General features: G+C 45.4%; 1 long non-coding RNA gene across 1 annotated transcript in view; it reads right to left on the reverse strand.

The window, feature by feature from the left end:
• Nucleotides 1–148: 148 nt before the first annotated feature.
• Nucleotides 149–13,302, reverse strand: part of LOC128342847 (uncharacterized) — a 32,986-nt gene continuing 19,832 nt past the window's right edge. The window contains exons 2-3 of the long non-coding RNA XR_008315193.1: nucleotides 4,460–4,563; nucleotides 149–321 (exon numbers count right to left, since the gene is read on the reverse strand). This is a non-coding gene — a long non-coding RNA (uncharacterized LOC128342847). The remainder of the gene's footprint in view (nucleotides 322–4,459; nucleotides 4,564–13,302) is intronic.

The raw sequence follows: 13,302 nt of genomic DNA on the forward strand, positions 1-13,302 counted from the left end.
CTGGATCCTGGAATTTGACAAGTGAGAACACATCACCTTTGAAGAAAGAAGAGATGTGAGGAAGTCAATAAGACTCCTTACTTAGAGCAAGGATTCCCCTTTTCTGTGTTGGATGCATGCAGAATGATACAATTGGAGGTTTACCTTTGTAAGGTTTCCCTTTGTAAGGTGTCCCTTGTATATACTGAAGTATAATATTTCCTTCATGTTTCCAGGTTACTTTAATATTTTTGTTTGTTTTGCTACCTAGACAGAGAAGGGTAGCAGGCTTGCCAGCAACAGCATATGTTATTGACCCTGCAGTCACAGGAAACACGATTCCTGAAAGAGAGACAGGCTCAACAAAATGAAAGAGCAAAAGGAGGTTAACAAAAGAACACAAATAATATCTCTCCTAAGCACTGAATTCTGAGGATTTTCAGTTCACAACCTTAGCCACTACACTAACTCCTAATTTATGTTACTTTTATTTTCTTACAAGCCTGAATTATGTTGCATTTTTCTCAATACATCTAACGTTTACCCTGGATTTTTCAGAAGATCTGGCATGCACTAAAGCCTCCTACCACTGGGAAGTGCATTAATTATGATTTAAACTGAGAAGGGATGAACAGGAATTTGAACAGCCTCTGGAACAGCTATGTACAGAATTACATCAGCTGTTCTGACTGTTGTAGAACCCCATTTTGCCTGGTTGTCAATAAAAGGATTGACTGATGGCAGCTACACCAAATCTGGTGTCAGCGTGAAAACTGGTCAGCCCACTTGTCCAAGGCCTGGGTTCAGATGCAACAGTAAAGCATAGTTTACAGCACTATCAGAACAAGCCTTAGTGAGTCATGGGCTAGCATGCTCCGGAGATTTAAAGCTTCCACTTCCTTCTAAGAACAAATGCTGTTCTCTGTTGGAACTTGGGGAACTGAAGTTTCATCTAACTATAATTAGTTAAAACAAACCAGGATATTAAACTGCAAATTGAAGCTGCCTGCAGGGTAGAAGTGATTTTGGTTGGAACTGTGATGTGGGCAAATGGTTCAAACTCCCTCCCCTATGTCACACTCATGATCCAGATTGCTCCCCGGCAGCCATGGTTATTTACTGAGTAAAACAATATGGAGATCAGCAGCCTTAATAATTGTTGGAAGTGAAGGACTCTGCACTTTGTCTCAATGACAGTGGAGGACAGACTAGTGAGTCAGAGGGCTAGAGGGTCAAGACATTGGTCAGCCCTTCTCTACTTCTCTGACACGATCCCTTTGATATATAGATTGGTAATCTTTTTTTTTTTTTTGCAAATTCAATTTTTATTGATTTTAACAATAGCAATATTATCATTCATTAAAAATACACACATAGAAGGTGGACTTCCCTCTCACATTTCTTCGTGAGTCAACAACTATAAAATTTACCCTTGCTATGATAATAATTCAAAACATAAGTTCAAACCCTTACAAACATAATTAATCTAACCAACCTGTGATTTATACTAAATTTCAAACCCTGCTGTCAAGTCCATAGTAGGAAAGTAATTCTTTAGCTACAACAAAAATGGTTTCCAATCTTCTTTAAAACATTCCAAGTTTTGATCTCTTAATAGTGCTGTAAGTTTTGTCATCTCCGCATATTCCAAAATTTTTAACAGCCAGTCTTCTTTTGAAGGCAGTTCACTAGACTTCCATTTCTGTGCATATATAATTCTAGCCGCCATGGAGGCATACATAAAAAATGTTAAATTGGTTGTAGATATTACACCTTGTGTTATTCCCAGCAGGAAGGATTCTGGCTTCTTAGGAAATGTTGTTTTAAATATTTTCTTTAATTCATTATATATCATGTCCCAATAGGCTTTAGCCTTCCCACAGGTCCACCACATGTGAAAAAATGTGCCTTCAAAATGTCCACACTTCCAACATTTGTTTGAAACATTTTTATACATTAATGCCAATTTTTTTGTGTCAGATACCATCTATACATCATTTTATAATAATTTTATAGATTGCTAATCTTAGGGACTTACTTCCTTCCAGCCGTTTCCTTCCTCTCTCCCCTTCTCTTCCTGTTCCTTCTACCTTGCAACATGCAAGCCCCTTTCCCTGCACCATGTGTGCAGAGATGCAGAATCCATCTGCATCCAGCTAGCTAGATAGAATAGAGATCCTAACTCCTCACTTTCCTATCTAGAATGGAGTTCTTTAATAAATGCCATATATATTGATTTGAAACTATGAACTGGCTCCAAGTTACTTTACTCTCAGCATACACGCAGCCTAACCAAATCCCGCTGTGTTGTGCCTCTGTGCACTCTGCTATAATGAAAAAGGGTTTCTCTTACCAGAGAGAATTCCCAACAACAATTGGCTTAACATTTGGCCCTGGGCAACTCGTTGCTAGAGTAGCTGTACACAGATTGCCATGCTGTTTATCCCTTTCCTTCAGACTACTACCTCTTTGAACTTGGCCTTGACTATGCATGGCCCTAACTGTGTATTCGCCTCTGACCCCTCTGATCTTGGCTTGCTGCTCTGAACCTTAACACCAGCCTGATCTAGACTATGTACTTGCCTCTGGACCTTCCCTCTGGCTACTTGCATGCCTGATTCTATAGAGCCCTGATATTTTCTCCCTGAAAATCTCTGCGAAATGTACTTCTTTGGCCACCTAGTTGGCAATCAGTTGGCAGCTCCTAGAACAAATTTCCTTCAGGAACGAGGAGGTCTTAAAGCCAGCAATCCAGTGCAATGTACTGTAACTGATGGTTGGTTGCACAGGATCATTTCACAACAAAAATCTATATAATTAATTCTCTTAGCCGGTGTGTGTCCAGGATTTGGCGGCGGAACTCTCACGACATGCTGTGAGAGTTCCGGTGGAGTGAGGAGGAGAAGAGGGGGAAGAAAGTGCCGGCAGTGGCCCGCCAGCTGGCCGGCGGGCGGAGGAGGAGGGGGAGAGAGAAAAGCGGTGGCGGGCAGCGGGTGGGGGGGGGAGAAAGGCGGCAGCGGGCAGAGTGGGGGGGAGATAAAAGTGATGGTGGCAGGAGGGCGGAGGGAGGGAGAGAAAAGCTGTGGCAGGCGGACGGGAGGGAGAAAAAAACAGCGGTGGGGCCGTTCTTGGCTGCCCGCCACGGCTCTGTATGGGAGGAGGAATGGGAGGGGAGGAGGGCTGGAGAGTGCAGGGCCGGAGGGAAGGGGAAGAGAGAGGAGAGACCGGGGCAGGAGGAAGAGGGAGGGTGAAACAGCTGGCCCCAAAGCGTCGCACAGATGCTCTGTGTGGGGTCCGCTCGTATAAAGTAATTCTAAAACTGGCATAGTCCATGAGAATTGTACATACTCCATCATGGATCATGGCACAATATAATATAGTATTTTTTAGTCAACTGATGAGCTACGTAGGAAGCTGCCCTATACCAAGTCCATTGACCATTGGTCCATCTAGCTCAGTCTTGTCTACAATGACTGGCAGTGGCTCTCCAAAGTTTCAGGCAGGGGTCTCTCCCAGCCCCACATGGAGATGCTGCCAGAGACTGAGCCTGGGACCTCCTCTTCCACTGAGCTAGTACAGCCCCACCCCCTAAGGGGGAATGTCTTACAACAGTCACATGTAGCCTCCCATCCAAATGCAAACCAATGTGGACCCTCCTTAGCAAAGGGGGCAATTCATACTTGCTGCCAGACCAGCTCTGTCCTCCCCTCAGACTACATGTGACAGCAGCAGACCTGTTGAAACCAATCATGAATGACACGAGGGGTGGGAAGGTCTGATTTTGAGCTTTTCAAGATGGCAAGGGTTTTGAACCCAAAATGCTGGGTTTTGAAAACTTCCAGCCAAGTTTATTATGGCATCTTACTGTCCACATGCTCGCATAGGTGACTGTGTTCCTTCCTAGCAAAATCTTACTCTGCAATAGCTCTTGCATTCTCTGACAAACAGGCATTGACCTCTCTCTCTGTTTGGGTCGTTGTTTCTTCCCAAATACTGCCTGCTACAGGCTCTTTTTGCTAAGCTTCAGGCCACTCAGCTTGTCTTTTTCTCCTGCATTTACATGTGATCCCCACCCTATGGGATCCTTGACTTTGGTGCTTTGCCAGGGAGCCAAGGAAGACTCCAAGGTTGGGTTCTAAGGACTTGCAGATGGGTTCTTGGTTCTTTCTGGAGTTCATCTATATTGGTAATGACTGGAGCATCCAAGCATCAAGATTTTGGAAGTTCGTCTGTACTAGTCATTACTGGAGCACACAAGCACTTGTTCTGATAAACAACTAAGTACCAGCAATCCAGTCTGTCTACAGGACAAGCCTGTCATTTCTGAAGGGCTTGAAGATTATTAGCCTGAAGGCAAAAATGGGAGATTCTATGAACAGTCTTAAAAACACTTCAGCTATCATGACGCTTGTAATAAAAACCCATCTGTGCTGGCAACTCTGCCATGGTGCCACGCATGCTTCTCTCAAGGAGTACTCACCTAGGGGCAGCACAAAGGAAATAAGAACTCTGTCCAGGATCATCTCCACGGGTACACTTTCCCCCCTGTGGGAACTGAAGGCTGGAAATTCTGTCCACAAGATCCTAGCAGGGAAAGGCCAAAATCTTATATCAGTAAAGTCAGCAGTGGTTTATTCCCAGGAATATTTCATATCAGGATATATGGCTGGGGGCGGGGAATGGGCAGCCATTTACTGAGGAATAATTTGCCACGGTGTGCAGCTAACCAAGTAGTTAGCTAGTAAGTGGTAGTGGTAAGCCTCTCTACGAAGAACTTAACTAGCCATTATTACCGTAGACATGTGCCTACGATTGACATGCATTCTCCCTACCCCAGTGATGCCTAGCAGGTGAAACACATGATGTGACTTCACCACACTCAGCATTTTGCTTCTGCTAATCATGGGGAGGATCAAAGGAGCTATCCAGAAGCTCTGAAGCCTTGCCATATTGTCCCTGGAAATATTGCTCAGGAATTCTGAGGTTTGGGGTGTTTTTTTTAACCAGGCGTTGCCCACACACCTTCCACCACAACTCAACAACTCTTAAGGTTGTTGAGTTATGAAATATGAAAGCTAAGGTGCTTGGGCAGATAGATTCTGTGAAATATGTGCTTCTCTTGACTTAATTTTCATCACTGGACAAGAGACAAGGTCAAGAGCAGTGAGGAAGACTTCCAACATCAAAGGAAGGAGCCTGAATCCTCCTCTTTTGGATTTCTTTGGATTTCTAAAGGTTGCCACAGATAGTCTTATACTAATAAAATCATGATTCTATAATTTTATTCTAATTTGTTTTGTCTTTTTTTTCTAAAAAACAACAACCCACAACTTACTTGAATTTAGCACTGAGCAAGAATCACACAAAAACTCTCCACTGGAGTAAACAAAGAACAAAACTGGCCCATCAATGAGGTATGGTGAGGTGGTGGCAGTTTTACCGGGCCACCCTGCTCATACCCAACCTGGTGCTGACAGCAGTGGCAAGGTCACCCCTCCTGCTCATTGCATAGCTCACCCATTTCCTGCCACCTCCTCCAGGGGGACAGGAAGTATGGACTCCCCATTTCCTGATACTCCACTCCCCATCCGCTGCTTTTTGAAAAGGCAGAGAGATCAGCAGGAGATTAGCGAGTTCAGCGACAGCATGAATGGCGGAGGTGGTGGTTGCTGTCAACACCACCAATAAGGAGAAACGAGAGGAGGAAAACACTTGTGGCACACTCTGCGTGTTCCATGGATGAGGCTGTGGGTCAGAGTGGTGGGAGAGAGATGGGATGGGGGAGAAAAACTGCTGCTTGGTATGCTCTGTGTGCCACAGGGATGGGGATGAAATTACACTCATCTGCCTCACAGGGCTTGAGTGAGGCCCGACAAATACATTTCAAAAGGAGACTCCAGCATGAAGATGTTGAATTAGAATTTATCAATTATAAATCTGGACAGTGCTAAATAGTTTCCTCTCACATTACAGGTGCTAATTAACTTAGCAAGGTTAGGAAGATTTTGTTCTCCCCAGTTATTGCTCTTGTCACCATTCACAAGAGCAATAACTGTTGAGAACAAAATCTTCTGAGCCTTGCTAAGTTAATTAGACCCTGGAATGTGAGAGGAAATTCTCCCTCCTTCTTTCTCTCACTCATATATGTTGTTGCCTCTAGGTTGTGGAATGTGCTCCCCATGGATATAAGAGGATTGTCTTCATTGGAGGCCTTCAGGGCGCTTTCTGCATTACACACTGCAACAGTTTCGCAACGTATCCGCTACGTGTGCTTCCACACTGCCCGCGATCTGACATCTGTTTGAACGAGGTGCTGTCCATATTTCTGATGCCCTAATTCGGAAGCAGCTTGCCTACGGAGCAAGAGGCTGTTAGTTCGAATCCCTGCCGGTGTGCCTCCCAGACTGTGCCTAGTACAGTAAATATATATTTCTAGTCATCTATATCGGGCAGCAGTGATATAGGAAGGTGCTGGAGGTGGATGCTCACTTCAGTGACAAAGGCAAAGGCATCATCTCCTACTGCGTGGGGGGAAGGCAATGGTAAACCGCTCCTGTATTCTCCCAAGAAAGTGACACGGCTCTGTGGTCGCCAGGAATCGACACCGACTCAATGGCACAACCTTTCCATTTCCCTTTAATTCAGAAAAATTAAAGGAAAATTAATTTGCTGCGCAGCACTGCAGCACTACAATGTTGCATCTGCATTGCAGGAAAGCAGCAGTATTTTTCCATTGTAGGGGAATTACAACAATGTTGCCCGGTGTAAGTGGCGTGGTGCGGATGCTTCGTGTGTGTGTGTGTAGGGGGGCCCAGTCTGTCCATATCGCCCTTTCCCACCTCGATTTTGTTGGTCTCTTTTAATTTTCTCTTTCCCCCACCCCCACCCCCTTATTTTTACACTGTGTGAAGAGGGAGTCGCAGGCAGGCGGGCAGAGCCTGCCCAGGCTTGCTTTGCTCACCACTTTTCAGGGGCAAAGCAAGGGGGGCAGCTGCCTTGACTTCCCCATCATGACCCTCTTGTTCAAAATCCACCCAATCCCAAACTCCCCTGATGTCTATGTAGGGGCCCTCACCGCCCTTTTGGTGGTGGTTGTTTTTGCAGGATTGCTTGTGCAAGGGTGCAAAGCTGCAAGTAAATTCTTGCTTTGGAGCAGCACTCTCCCCGCCATTGGTTTTTGGTTTTATTTTTATTTTTATTATTATTATTTAAAAATTAGTTTTGCTGGATTGCTTGCGCAAGGGTGCAACACTGCAAGTAAATTTTTGTTTTTAAACAGCGTTTTCCCTGACAGCTTTTCACAAGGAAGACGAGAATTTTTTTTTTTAAAGACATCACATCATCCTCCACTACCCCATTGGTCTAAATGGAGCAGGTGGAGGGGGCAGATAACGTGGTTCAAGGAGAATATGGACACCCCCCACCGGGAAACCACATTGCAGTGGACAGCAATATGAATGACCACCAACCTATACACACACACACACATGAGAGAGAGAGAGTATGTATGTGTGTGTGTGTCAGATAGATAGATGGATAGATAGATAGATTGTGTGTGTGTGTTTGTGTGTGTGTGTGTATTTCAGCTTTATACAGCACTGTCACAGACTCTTGCATTTTATAGCCACCTAATTTCACTGTTTGCAATATTCCCCCCTTTATACTCATGTATATTTATGCTGCCAACTGAGGATGACAGTTCATGCATCTGATAAAATAGACTGTATTATTTATTTATTTGAGTTATATACCACCCTTCCAAAATGGCTCAGGGCAGTTTACAGCACAATAAAAACAATTAAAACTAGATAACAGTTAAAATCAAACTATAAAAACAGAATAATACCAATTAAACAATTCAAACAGCTAAAAAAAAAACAAAAAACCCTGGAAATCAGCGCAGCAAATTAAAACAATTTATTTTAAAACCCTGGAAGGCCAGGCCAAACAGATAGGTTTTAAGGGCTCTCCTGAAGGACAATAATGATCTCAAATTATGAATTTCTGCTGGGAGTGCATTCCACAGCCCAGGAGCAGCTACAGAGAAGGCCCACCTCTCCATCGCCACCAGACGAACTGGTAGCAACTGGAGACGGACCTCCTCAGATGACCTTAATGTGGTGATCATGTAGAAGAAGGCACTCTCTAAGACAGAAGAAGAAGGCGCTCTCTAGTCCACAGAAGTTTATGCTTCAAGAATGGTTTTAGTCTTCAAACCCACAGGAGTATTCGTTCTTTCTGCTGCAACAACCACTCCTTTGGAAGAGATAATAGGGCAGTACATGAAGAAAATCAGGGCAGGAGATGGTCCCTCCTACCCTACTTTGGGAGCTGAGCACGCTCCTCCTTGCCGATTACCTGTCAGTTAAAAACAAGGCTGGAGGCGCCATCCACAATCATGTGCTCAGCAGCAGCTGGGTCGGAGGGCTCTTTGTTTTAACTGGCGACTCCCTCCAGGGCTAGGGTAGGAGGAATCCCCACCCCATTCTTCATTGTGTGAACTGCCCTACTGTATTATAGTCTGCACTTAGTCTCAAGGCAGAAGTGCCAGGGAGGCAAATGACTCACAAATGGCTCCAATAAACTCTGAGGAACATTGAGGAGGGTGTAGATGTGGCCAAGGGAGTTAAGAAGTGTGAGCATGACTCAGAGGCCCTACAGGATGTTTTAATGGGAGTCCATTACCTGAAGCCAATTGCTGGTGTAAGGGAAGATGGAAATCTCTTTGCACTAGAGCAGGGAGTCCTCAACCTTTTTTAAAAATTATTTGTTAAGCAAGTATCCCTTCTGTCGCAATCCTTCATTTCAGGTACTCCACAAAGATTGTGCGTACATGTGTCTACACACACATTTAAATATTACAGTTATGAGACAGGCTACTCCAGGCACTGGCTTACATCCAGATTAAGTGATTCATGAGTAAAGGTAAAGTGTGCCTTGGAGTCGATTTTGACTCCTGGCACCCACAGAGCCCTGTGGTGGTTTTTTTTGGTAGAATACAGGAGAGGTTTACCATTGTCTCCTTCTGCACAGTATGAGATAATGCCTTTCAGCATCTTCCTGATGCTGCTGCCCGATATAGGTGTTTCCCATAGTCTGGGAAATATCCCAGTGGGGATTTAAACCAGCAACCTTCTGTAAGGTTGTGAGTGACATGGAAAGGAATAGGAAAATATGCATCCTTGTGGTCAATAGAGGCCTACGATGCTAAACCACTGATGAGCAGTCAGAACCTGCTGAGAGAAACCATCCCAAACTTTCTGAGTCTTCACATCCTAAAGATCTAGAATACATTTTAGTCCCCCATCCATTTTTGGACAATGAAATATCCAAAGGCCAAATGACTTTTTAGTTCTGTTTTTAAAATAGTACTTCCATATCAAGAATGACAAAACAGATTCCAGAAATGCCATTCTACATGATTGCTTAAGCCCATCAGCAATTAAAGGCCCTAAGATTATATGCCTATAATATTCTATGAGGAAATGTTTTTAAAAGCGCCACAGAGGCATATCCCTTACATCTAATCCATAAATCTCTTTATAACTCTAGCCCAAAAAGGAGAGTAATACATGAATATTACTCTGTCAGGTTACTTCTCATTTTGTTGTGTCACAGCAATCAACATATAATTTAAAATCCGGAGTAGAAGCGAGAATTAATATCTAGGTCATAAGCAATTTTATACATCTAGACATAAGAAAGAGTTAATATTTTGACCTCTCAAACACCACCTCTTGGCAGTTGAAAGAAAACAAACAAAAGGAAAGTGGGGGGTGGGGGTGATTTAAATACATGCAAACAATACAAGAGAATCTTGGCCTCTTAGGAACAATAACGGGGACCAAAGTAAACAGAAACCTAACTGCATAGATTAAAGACAACTATAGTACAAACAAACAATATATATGGATTTTTCATATAATAAAAAGACATTAGCAGAAAATTAAAAATCTAAATACATTGTAACAATCATACTAAAATAAAGGCTAACCTGCCAGTTTTTATAGGACCCCTGGAGAGTCCGGTTTAGCCAAGTGGCTGCCAAAGCGATGCCAAGGCCACAGTGCCCTCTGGCAGTGCCCTTTGGCAACTGCTTCTGGCTCCTGAGAAGAACGATCAGCAGTTATCTCCTCCTCTAAAAACACAGCTGAGGGTAATGGATAGGGCTTGTTCCCATTCAGAACAGAGGTCACCAGTTAAGATCAGAAGTAGAACCCCCAACAATGCTGAAATAGATGGATATATTTAACTAGTGTTTTTTAGCCCGTTACAATAATGGGTGCTAGCGTTTCCCCCCCCCCCTTACCTCTCGTTCCCTCCGTCTCTGGCCAGCGCCAGAGTTCTGCCTGGGAGTTCCCGCGGCTGCCGCCGCCCGCCCGCCCTCCCAGCTGCCTGAGTCCTCCTCAACCCCGGCCCGCATCAGTTGGGCGATCAAAGACCATATTCTGAGAAGGAGAGAGGAGCTCGCAAACAGAGCTCCTCTCTCTGCAAAGCCTCTGCCCGAACTGGCGCTTTGGGTGCAAAGGACGCCTGTTGTGTCCTTTGCGTCCATAGCGGCAGTTCAGGCAGAGGCTTTGCACAGAGAGGAGCTCTGTTTGCGAGCTCCTCTCTCCTTCTCAGAATATGGTCTTTGATCGCCCAACTGACACGGGCCTAACGGGGTGAGGAGGACTCGAGCAGCTGGGCGGGCGGGCGGCGGCGGCAATTGTTTGAGCTGATTTGGCCCTTAATCATGTGGGGGCGGGCGGGTGAGGAGGACTCGGGCAGCTGGGAGGGAGGGCGGGCGGGTGGCGGCGGCAATTGTTTGGGCCGATTTGGCCATCATGGCCGCCCGTGTCTGGGCGGCCGTATCTTTCTCGGCAGTTCTGGGCATGTGCTCTGCGCATGCCCAGAACTGCCGAGAAAGACACGGGTGGCACGGGATCACACTTAAGGGTTTTATTATAGAGGATGGTGCCCTTGAGAAGAAGGCAAAGAGTCTTGTGCACTGGAACCAGGGTAAGATGAGTACTCTAGAAGGACTGCTGAAGTGGACAAATATGAAAGTCAATGATGATGGCTTGTCCCAGCTTCATAATGGTGAGGACCCTCTGCTGTGGAGATGCCCTCCAAAGAGCCTAGCTAGCTTGGTAGCGGAGGAATCTTTCCCTGAAAGTGGAAGGTGTGGCAAAGAGGCATCTGAAGTGCAGGTCAAAGATTCTGTGCAGGGGCGTAGCTAGGGGAGAGGGGGCTCGTGTTAGCCCCTCTCCCAGGCAGCCCCTCAAAGTGAGGGAGATAATGAAGAAAATAGGGAAGGAAGGAGCTGGTGGGCCCTCAGGAGCTGGGGGGCAGGGGCAGGTGATTTGAAAGCTCAGTTATAGCTACACCTCTGATTCTATGGCAATATTTCCAAATCATTAGAGGTAGAAGAAGAAGAAGAACTGCCCGTACGTTCCTGGTACTTAATGCTCAAGAAACACAACAAACTCTTTTCTTTCTTCTTCTGAGGGAGCTGGGGACAGAGGATCAGCAAGATGCTGGCCATTACTACTGGCTGTAAATTACACAGCTAGCCCCAGTGACTGGGCTGTAGACCTGAGGGTGGTTCACACGATGATGATTACTAGGGTAGGAAGCATCTAGTTTGGGAGCTGTGCATATTCTCCATTTGTGATTGCCTGTGAATGCAAAACAAAAGTCAGAAGTGGGGAGACTGACTGTGTGCTAAGCCCCAGCTGGGGAGAAGGGTTTTTCCTCCTACCTCATTCCAAAGCTGGGGATGTGATGTAGGGCATGGTCATTCTACCCATCTGGGGGCACATGACCAAGCTCTTCGCCTTGGACCTTGCTTTACACTCACAGACAATCACTAATTGGAAGCGTGTGCAGTTCCCAAACTAGGGGGGGAGGCATCTCCTACCCTAGTAAACATTGTGTGAACTGCCTTTTGGTCTTTTAGCTTTTCCAAGGCATGATGCATTTGGGCAGTGAGCAACTCCTCCTTGGAAAAAAGGGAGATTCTTCATCCAGGTTTCTCTCTGAGGCAGCAGGGCAGTAGAACTTTAACCAGGGGCATAACCTCTGAGTCACAGTCTACGGCGAGACACAATATGTCCAAATTTGTTGTTTGGAAAGGTAGAGAACTTCAGCTCCTCCACAAAATAAGGATGTCAGAGTTGTGGACCAGAGACAAACACTAGCCAGAGGCCTTTTGGGAGCTGGACTGGATGCCTGCTGCTTGATCCTTTGAATCTCTGTGCACATATAATTCTATCTACATTCAGCCATACTGCAGGGACTGAACTGGTAAAATCAGGAGGTAAGCGTTCCAGCATTTTAAAAAAGCATGACCTATGAAGCCACAGGTATCTAGCTTTCTTTGTATTTTGTGGAGAAATACAAAGCAGGATTCATAACTGCTTCTTTGTGTGTGTGAAGGTTATATAAACAAAGTCTTTTGTTGTGTGTGTGTGTGTGCTGATGCACAGCCCTTCTTCTGTCTCAGCCAACCCCCTTGGCCTTGTGGTTTTCTTGTTCTGCTCTTGCTCTTGTTTGTGGCTGTGGTTTTGTTCAGAATCCTGCTGAGAGATTATAAAGCGGTTCTGCTTACAAGGCCCAGTTCTTTGCCCACACCTTCCTCCAGGACAAGATGAGATCAAGCTTTTTCCAAACATTTGATATTCAATCTGAAACCTGAAGCCCAGGGATTTTAGAGCCCAAACAGATGAGATATGAGATCTATGATCAGATAGCCCAGAGTTTCCATATTTACTGAAAAGAAGCTGGGGGGTGGGGTGGGGTGCCTCTGGTTTTGATTCGAGAAGTGATGCAGGGGGAAGACTCTATTTCCCTGATCTACATTCCTTACCACTACCACCACCAAAATGACTATTTGCCCCGGAGCTTTCCCAGATGGGCAGCTTTACTATGGCAGGAAATGCCTAGGTTTTGAGCACTGACTGCACCAAAGTGCTACTTTTTTAGAATGTATATAATGCACAGTAGCTGCAAAGCATCAGAAGCGAAGCTGAATAATACCATTGGCTGTATGAACAGCACTTTCTGTTGCCATCCTGACATCACTGTAAATGGTTCCCTCATATGGACCCCCACCCACCCCCGCCTCCGCCCAATTCCCAGCCTAAGTGTTGCAAAGCTGCATTCAGTCTCCGTTTGGAAAAGCTCCTGGGTGGGGTTAAAAATCCAGGGACCCGTATGGTGTCTGCATATTTTTCTCCGGCAGGGCAGGTAGCAGCTTTCCTGGGTGACTTCAATAGGGAAAATAACATGGTGGGGATGGCTAGACCCCACTTCCCCATCCCCACTGCTCTGATTAAAACC

Source organism: Hemicordylus capensis, chromosome 2 (assembly GCF_027244095.1).
Source record: "Hemicordylus capensis ecotype Gifberg chromosome 2, rHemCap1.1.pri, whole genome shotgun sequence".
Taxonomy (NCBI): Eukaryota; Metazoa; Chordata; class Lepidosauria; order Squamata; family Cordylidae; genus Hemicordylus; species Hemicordylus capensis.